This window comes from Astatotilapia calliptera, chromosome 7, assembly GCF_964374335.1.
Source record: "Astatotilapia calliptera chromosome 7, fAstCal68.1, whole genome shotgun sequence".
Classification (NCBI taxonomy): Eukaryota; Metazoa; Chordata; class Actinopteri; order Cichliformes; family Cichlidae; genus Astatotilapia; species Astatotilapia calliptera.
The window spans coordinates 56,723,245-56,732,566 of record NC_137428.1 but is presented as its reverse complement, the minus strand read 5'-3'; the positions used below and the strand labels follow the sequence as shown (position 1 = coordinate 56,732,566).

Here is a 9,322-nt window from a genome sequence, read left to right as displayed (position 1 = left end):
CCTGGGCAAAATTATCAACTTAGTTCTTTCCCTGGAGACAGAGTGATCTACTAAGAGCAGCTGGTGTATAGTGAGTTTATTAAGTTAGGTGCTTTGTGAAGGTCATTATTAACTCCTTTTCATGGAGGAGAGTTCATTGTTATTCCTGGAGAAGAGGAGTTATGCCTACACTAACCTCGGGATTTTGATAACACTCACAACATACCTCACTTGCTATTTTTTCACACCAGGGAGCAGTAAAATTCATGTCTGCAGTCTCTTAGGGTAAAACAAATGCTATTCTTCCCTTGTCTAGTTTTGTGATACTGGAGTAGAAATCTCAAGTGCAACTTTAAGAGCCCAGAGTTGCTCTTCTACATACACGTCACAGATGACCTTCCTCTGGCCTTTCCATACAAGTGAATACATCCTCCTAATACTGTTGAGCAAGCTCTTGAGGAAGCACAGTAATCACATCATGAGGATGAGCTTGGTATCATAATTATTAACTTGCTGACTTCAGGTTTCTTCTGAAAAAAACCTGTAGCTGAAGTAATGAGTAAGCAGTCATCCTGTTCTCATTCAAAAACAGTAAATAATAAGAAGTCAATCTGAATTCGGCTGGTATGTTTTACTCCATTGAAGTAAGTGCTGTGCGCTGGAGGTTGTTTGAGGCCTTCCAAAACAGTTTAGTTTCAATTTGAAATAGCTCAGTTGAAAGTAACTCAGTACAACTTAATCTTCCTTAAAAATATCTGGGGGGGTTTTCTCTTCTTTATTACAGTGATGTGCAAAAGTCTTGAGCCACCCTACATTTCTTCATATTTTGCTTCCAAGGAGCTGGAGTTTTTCACAATTTAAGTTTCAAAGTAAAAGTTGTCCAGGCTTTCTAAGGCCTCTTTTCTTTGTACATCAACAGCTTTTTCACTCATTTTTAGTCCAGTATTTGTACCTGATCATTTTCAGAGTAATTTGTTTTTCTTTGTTTGTTAAGACACTTAACACTGACTGTTCAAGTATAAAACGGCATATTGGTTCAAGGGATGAACTGGTATTGTGTCTATACATAATAAACATTTGGCCACTTTGTTACTTGCAGCATGTCACAAGAACACAATGTTCTAATTTCTTTAGTTAATCTAATCTATGACAAATGCAGTAAATAAATTAAAAACACAGTTTGACAGGCATAAAATATGATTTTTGCACCAACAATGTGACCTCCCAGATAGCTATTAGTTGGCGTATCTCAGCATGCTATCCAGTGTGTTCTTAAAACATTTGAGGAAACTGGACAAGTGGAGGACAACTGGTGAAGAGGCAAGCCTAAAAAACTATCTAGAGCAAATAAATATGATATAAAAGTTGTGTTTGTAAAAAAAAAAAAAAAGGTTAAAAAAAACCCCAGCAAAGACCTGAGCCCTTCAGTTGATCCATGTACTAGTCCCTGAAAGATAGCTGCCAAGGAGCCAGTATGCCAAACTACACAAGAACTGGACTGAAAATCTTACTGCATGAAAAAAAATCCACATTTGAAATTTTCTGTTCATTTCATTGTCAGTATGTACAGAGGATGTCAGGAGAGACAACAATGAGTGTCAACAGCCATCTGTAAAACATGGTGGAGGCTTTGTCAAGATTTGGGGCCACATTTCAGTCAGTTGTGTTGAGATCTTGTCAAACTTGGAATTACAGATGCAGAAAAAGTACCATCAGACTATTCCTAAAGACTACTCAAAGAAATGGCAAGAAAGCTTGCCTTGCCGAGAGTTCAGGCTGTGTTGAAAAATAAAGGTGGTCATAACAAATATGGACGCTTGTTAGAATTGTACAAAATCAGTTTCACCAAATCACTGCACCTACTTCCTGTTGTCCTAGGAACATATGAAAAAATACATGTTGGCTCAGGGTTACTCCGCAATACTGTATGTGTGCCATAAATATGAAAATGTTATTGTTGGCAAAATCAATTCATATTGAGTAAACTGAGTAATATTGCCTCTGTGTTAAATCATGGCTAGTGAAACCTCGCGGGTACATGAGGCTAATTACTGGGGATATTTTTCTTCCGCTCAGTCTGCCTCACTGCCTCTGTCATAATCAATGAGCCTTGTAACAGTCAATTAGGACATAATTGGATTTGTGCATGTTCAAGGCGGGAAAAGAAATGTACATTTGAGGAGACATGAAAGAACTGCTTATCTCTGTTGACAGCTGCAATGTAGCTGAATTGGGTTGGCCAATTGTAAATTTCTGAAAAATTAAGTCGGCGTAAGCATATTTCAACACGTCCCCTCCCACTCTGTCCTCACATCCCTTTTATTTGGCTTGGTTCAAACAACTTGGATTTACATCAAAATACTTGAATTTAGCCACATAGGCTACATACAGATTCAGTTAGTCAGACTCATGTTCACACTGATGTATACACAATGAAGTTTAATATGATGATCAAAAGACTGAAGTCATTTACTCAGTTTAGAATTAGTAAAATGCATTATTTAGGGTGACTCTGATTTTTGAATTCTTCTCACATCTGTTTTCACCGATGCATACAAATGAAGATACACGTCTTTTTATCTTAAGTAATTCCTCAAATATTGTATATTTAATGTTTGAGAGGATTTATAGTTTGGAGGAGTCATTGTGAAATTCATATTCCACTCCTCAAGCTGTTAAGCTAGGCTGCCTAGCTTTTGTATGGCATTGGACAATAGTTAGCCTAGCTTGCTAACTTTAGAATAATTCCTAGGATGTATTATACTAACAACTGGACTTCAAAGCATCACCCATTCACCTAATGTACATAGCCACGCATGTATGTTGCCATACCAACTTCACCTTCTTTTTAGGATAAGAATTTTAATTATAAACCCCAATGGTAATTTTTTTGAGGATTCTGCTATAATGATAATACAGCATATTATATAATATTATATAATAATATAATAGAAAGTCCTTATTAATCTGGGAGTAATCTGGAAACCCACTGGTCATCACCTGAAGACTTGGCCTTTGGTTAAACAGGGAATATTTCCCATTTCTCAAATTGCCACCTTCTTATGGTGGAGGGGTTTGTGCATTCCCAAGAGCTATGTTGTTGGTGGCAACTTGTCCTTGGTAGGGTCTCTCATGCAGGGGTGGATCTAGAGAAATTTTCTTAGGGTAGCATGGAAATCTGGATTATTAACCCTTTAAGGCCTACACAGCAAATTCAAAAGTGTTAAATGTTTTGGTGTTAATAGTCTTCTTGCAAAAGTAGAGTTAATTTTACTCTAAGCAGAGTCACATTCTTTTAATGTAACTCTGAGGTGTAAAATGATAGTAGTTAAAATCGAGTGTTAAAAATGAGTGTTTCTCTGTCATATCTGGAGGTGTTACAATGGAAACATTAACTCTTGACCTCTTAACTCTGAACTCCTAGAGGGGCTATGACACCAATAGAGTAAATTCACAGACTCCGCCCCCAGCACGGCTCCAATCGAAGCTGAAGTGAAGCCGTTTCAGAACATTTTGCTCTACATATTTGAGTTGTTTGCCATGCTTGGTAAGTCATTTTTTCAAAGATTGTTTCAATTATTATTATGAGCTTTTACTTCTGTGGCTCTTTGGAGTTGAGACAAAGCTGTGTGAAAGGCATTAGCCATGTTGCTCGCTGATAGCATAATATTCTGTTTTAGCTAGCTGAAAGGTATTGTACCACAGCCTTGAAAAAAGCTTGCATGTGAATTTTCAGTCAAACTTTTGGTCAAATACACCTAAAACAATGTCTAGAATGTGAAATGTTGGTATAATGGTGCTACTTGAAGCCTGAAAACGATCGCCCATAAAAAAAAAAAAGCGAGCAAACAGCAGTAGCTGACGTCCTGACTGGATTCTACGTTAGCATAGATCCCTCCAGAGTTTTGTGCACACGGTTTAGGTAAAAATTAAAAAGGTTGAGGTTTTACATTTAGTTCAGTATTACCTGTTGCCTGTGTCTTTGTCTTTTGGGAAAATACTTTACACAAGTAATGGCTCAAAGAGGATTCCTTTTTTTTTTTTTTTTACTGTGCTGCAATTGTTTACTGGATTATTTGTGCCATTAATTAGTGTCAACTAATTTTTATTCAATCTCTGCACAGGATATGCTTGTGAAGATGGAATATGGGGGAGAGCAGAAGTGCGTTGAAGTTCCATAAAGGGATGAATGAAGGACATGCATATTGTATTGAAGAAATAAGTGTTGAGAATGCTGTTATTTATGTCAGACCTTTTGATAAACAAAATTCTAATGAAAGTGAGAACATGTATACTGTTACATCTTTCAGAAAATGTTTTGAAATTGTGGTGCACAGTTCAGAATAAATGTTTTTCAAAAACCATTGCATCTTTTTAGTAAATGTTTATTTCCAAAAGAAATTTCTAGAAGTTCAGAACAGTAAAATTCCCGCTTTTTAGAATGAATTAGAAGATAACTCTTACGTAGTTAAACTAAAATACTCTTTGAGAGTTAATATATAAACTCTTAACACCAAGTGTTAAATTATCAACTCCAGACAGATTTGGTGTTTAACACTAAATCAGAGTTAACGTACCAACTCTCCAAAAAGAGTTAAATTAACACTCTCTGGTGTGGACCCATATAGACACTTTAATAGTGTTGAAATCAAATCCAACAGTGTTAATTTGGACATGCTGGATTTGCTGTGTACCATTGAACCAAGTCCGCCAGAGTTATCTTTATATTTTTACATGCTGTAGTGCCATTTTTGGAGCATTTCAAGTTGCTATACATCAGTATAACCATTATAGCCCAAATTTTGATAATATGTATGCATTAAGTCTATAATAACTACATAAATTGCAAAAAAGAGCAATAAACTACAAAAAATTTAAAATTGTTTTTGATTTTTTACATATATTTCTAGTTAGAGAAATTTAAGAGGTTTGTCCCTCAAAACTGTAAATACAAAAAAGTTTCATAAAATAGTTTCTAACAACAGGAAATTTATTTTGAGTGCCTTCATAGTTTTATTTTTGAGATACACCAATTTTTATCTACTGGTGGAAAAACAAAAATAAATATTATAATGCAAATTTGCAAAAAAAACAGCATGTGCATCAAAATAAACTATTTTCAGCAGTGCAATTTGAGTTCTAAGCATCCCAGAAACTATTCAGAAAAGCATCAAGTCAAACATGACTTTTAAAAACACCAGTACAGGCTTATAAGGCCCCCTAAGGTTAAAAAAAACTACATTTTCTGCGAAAATGATGTCACTTTCGGTTTCGGCCAGGTGATGGTGGACAGGCGTAGTTCGCACTGACGTCTATTTCAACGTAGGAAGTGTTATGAACAGCTGATCGGATCGGCAAAGCGTGTTTCTGGAATATTATGTTTTTGTTGCTGCAAGTGCTTTTTATGCAGTTTTTGCAAAACTATATGTGGAAGGAAACTGTGACCTAGGACAAGCTGATGGCATAAGATGTAAGTACAACTCCTCCGGTTTCATATGCAAAAAAAATTATTGCGCTAGCTCACGTGGTTGCAGTGCTACCAGGATTTAAAAATAGTTACGCAAAATGGAGCGTGCTCGATCTGACCGGTTTTAAAGGGTTAATGCTAACTTACTTTAATAAAGAACATTTTCATATGCAAAACTAGGGTGGCACTACAGGATGGCAAGAGATTATTTTAGGGTGGCACATCCCACCCCATGCCACCACAGTAGAGCCGCCCCTGCTATAATGGAAAATTGGTTCCTGTGTGAGGGGTCAGACGTATAGCGATTCAGATACCCCTATGCAGAATAATAAATTAAGGATCCAGTGCACCCTTCCTTGGTTACTGAGCTCATACCCTGCAGCCAGGCCCGGGTAGAAGCCGAGCCTTAGCCCACAGTTATTTTATTATTATGAGCTAAAGAGACTCGGGGACTAAGAGCAATTGAGGTGAGCATTGGTGGTTAAAAAAGGCTGAAACAAAGAAAACAAATTGTCACATTGTCAGAAAATTCTGCTTTGATAATGCTATAATTATGACCAAACAAAGCAAAACAACAATCAAGAATATCCATGTTGCATTAATAATTTAATAAAATATAGTTGTACTTTGAGTTAAGCTTTGACAGTGGCGATCAGTGAGATTCGGTTTTCTTTTTTAGTTTTTCGAAAAAGATCCACAACACTTTTTAGCCACGTAATAGATTTTAATAGTCCCGTTTTACTGTAGATGAGCTTATTGCCAGGTAATGTACCTTCAACCATCATTAGGAAAGAAAAAAAAAGGCAACTTTAATCATAGAGGTTTTTTTCTGTTATGATATATCGCTGTGATTATGGTAGTCTGGAAGGTGAAAGATTTATTTCCACTTTTATGAGCGCTGCGAATGTGACGCTTTAGCTAAGCAGCCCGTGACAAGTACAAATCTTCTTGATTGTTATTAAAGTGGTCATGATCACTTTGCCACAGATGCCGGTTTGCAGCGCTCGGTCTGTCACGCTCCTGCTGCGATTGCCTGACAAGCACCGTGAATTTATGGGAGGGACGCAGGGTCGTGTCTGAGCGACCGCGTAATAATCTTCTTTATATAACCATTTGGAGAACACCTTGGCAAACGCTCAAGAATTTGATTTCAGTTTTACAATCTGTTTATCTTAAATGACAGCTTACAGTAGATGTTTAAATACCATTATGAGATCACAGTTGTGCATGTATCCACTTAAATTGACTTACCAGTATATTAAGTACACCATTACTATGTGTGTATGTACTGTATGGCTGGGATTGTGTGTGTGTGTGTGTGTGTGTGTGTGTGTGTGTGTGTGTGGGTGTGTGTGTGAGTGAGAGAGAGAGAGGGGGTGGGGGTGGGGGTTGATGTCTGTTTTAGTTGGGGTGTTATGCATGTCAGTGTGATAGATGATGTCCTTGCCCTGGCCTCTGTTTTGTCATTCTGTGTGTGTGTGTGGGTTGTTGTTGGGTGGTCTCTGTAAGCATTAATTTACAGGCTTTGCTGATGTGCTTCTGTGGGTCCTGTGAGCAGTGGATTATTGGCGTCTTATTGTATTTCAGATGTTGCAATCTTAACTTATGACCATTAAAACTGCTGGGTGGAAGAGTTCAGTCTTATCATATTTTCATAACCTTTTTTCCTGGAATCAGACGCTCTTTTTTTAAATTTTCATTTTATTTCGGCGAAAGGTCAATCAAGCTTTCTTGAGAAAACAGAATGTCCCATACAACAAAAACAAAACTGGCGACCGTGTCACAATTTTTAGCTACAGGAGACATACAACAAATATGGATTATCTACAAAGGCAGCACAGTCTCGAGCTGATAGAGTATTTGCATTTCTCACATCTCAGCGGTTTTTTAGTGAAATGAAAAATAGAAAAATCACCCCAGCCTGTCCAGCATAATTGCTATCAAAATGAGACGTTTGCCAAATTCACCCAAAAGAATTAATCGAGGCAGAGAAGGATCGAGTCTCTCCACACACAGTGTGGGTGAGTGTGTGCGTGTTTCAGTTTACAGATGTATACTCTGTTTTGATTTGTTGTTTAGATGAATTTTGTAGCGCATAAACTGGGCTGTTGGCTTGCCTCTGACTTAAATACAAATGGAAATGGGAACCATCTGGCCTTTTTCGTTTCTTTTAGAAACATTTGAACCAGCTGGATTTTTTAATTCACAGTATTTCATGTGTTTTCACAACTAAAATTGAGCTTGTGGATCTAATGTCTGGATGTGTTGCAATGCCTTTCAGCACAACATCATTTGTCCCACAGGGACTGCCTCTGACCACTTTTCATAAGAGAGGAAGCCTCCTGGCCTGAAAAGCGTTAGATTTTTCTGATGAATAATGTATTCATAGTCTGCAGACGCATCTCGGTGTGTTCAGAGAGGCTTGACTTTCACATGTCTCTGCTGGAATGAGGCTGAATCCAGAGCTTGTCTCGGCTATCGGCAGATGTGGGGAATATCCTCCCATGCACAAAGAGGACAAAGAATTTGATGCAATGTTTGGGTATTTCTCAGGTCATATATTGGCTTTTGCGCTTTAGAAGGTGACTGCATGAACACCGATCCATTTTGGCCACACAGGTTAACGTGCTGCTCGTTTCCATCACAAAAACCATCCTGAGAATGGATTTTGTGAATTTGCATTAATGGGACCAGTATACTGAAATTATAAAGGATGCACGGGATTACTAAAACATGCAAAGTATGATGCAACAAAATAGCATAATGGAATACGTTTTAGTTTCATGAGTTTTACTGGGTCACAGAAATGCTATAACAATTTTTAGGACATATTTTGCCTTTTTGTATATGATTCCTTTATTTGTTAATTCACTGATATTATACAGGAGATACATTCTAATTTAAAAAAAACGTGGATACAACTGTCAAATCAAGCAGCAAAATAATTGTGAGATGTTAATATCTTATCTCCGCAGCATCATATGATTTATTTATTTTTTTCTTGCAGCATGAATGAAATTTAATCAGGGAGTCATCATCATTCCTTCAATAGCAATTATTATTGAGCCTGAGACTACTGGATTACAGCTTCAGAGAATCAATACTGAGGATCACGTTGCTTTCACTGGGTTATAAAAGTAATAACGTCTAGTTTCCTTTCACTGATGTAAGTTAGTTCTTATCAGTTTTGCTTTCCATCCAGCCTTCTGTCAGTGGAAAGATTCTGATGTGGAGTGATTGTTATTTGAGGAAAAATATATAAAGGTCAAAAAGAGAAAAGCAGGATGCTGCACTTAAATCGCTGCACTGCAGTTTGATTTAATAGCAGATAATATTTCAAACAGTACAATTGTGACCTCTGTGCTGTCAGCTGGCAGCTGTGGTTGTTTTTCAAGGCTTAGGAGAGGTCAGGGTGATGATTTGTTAATGTTACTTTAGAACAAATGGTTAGACGACCGAGAATCTGGCTGTTGTCAGAAGCTGCCGGTAAATCCACTTCAGACTGCAGCGCCATCACACAGCATGTGTCCCCTGCAAAGATCAGACAGGCCGGACTCCTTTTGAGAAAGATTCCTCTCCACATGTCACAGAAGGAGGAATCCTAACATTCATAAATAAGGGTTTGGTAAACACAGTCTGACACAAGAAAAGAGCTTGTGTAATTCATTATTCACAATGCTGTTTGATGTGAATGCTTGAGCACTGCTGCAGTTCTTTGAGATCTGAAAACCATCTGTGACTAAATGGATGAGGCGGGAAAAGGTGGCGCTTCTTAAAGACAGTTTATTGTTAAAGCAGCAGTTTTGCAACATTCTGCTACAGTGTTCGTATGCTAAATGTGCTGTTCAGTATTTGCTATATTTGAAGAAAGAAGAA

The 9,322-nt window shown here is 37.4% G+C and overlaps 1 long non-coding RNA gene across 1 annotated transcript; it reads left to right on the top strand.

The window, feature by feature from the left end:
- Positions 1-3,340: 3,340 nt before the first annotated feature.
- On the top strand, positions 3,341-4,343 carry LOC145429809 (uncharacterized). The gene is made up of 2 exons (XR_013910143.1): positions 3,341-3,526; positions 4,104-4,343. It is a non-coding gene; the product is annotated as an uncharacterized LOC145429809 (long non-coding RNA).
- The last annotated feature ends 4,979 nt before the right edge of the window (positions 4,344-9,322 follow it).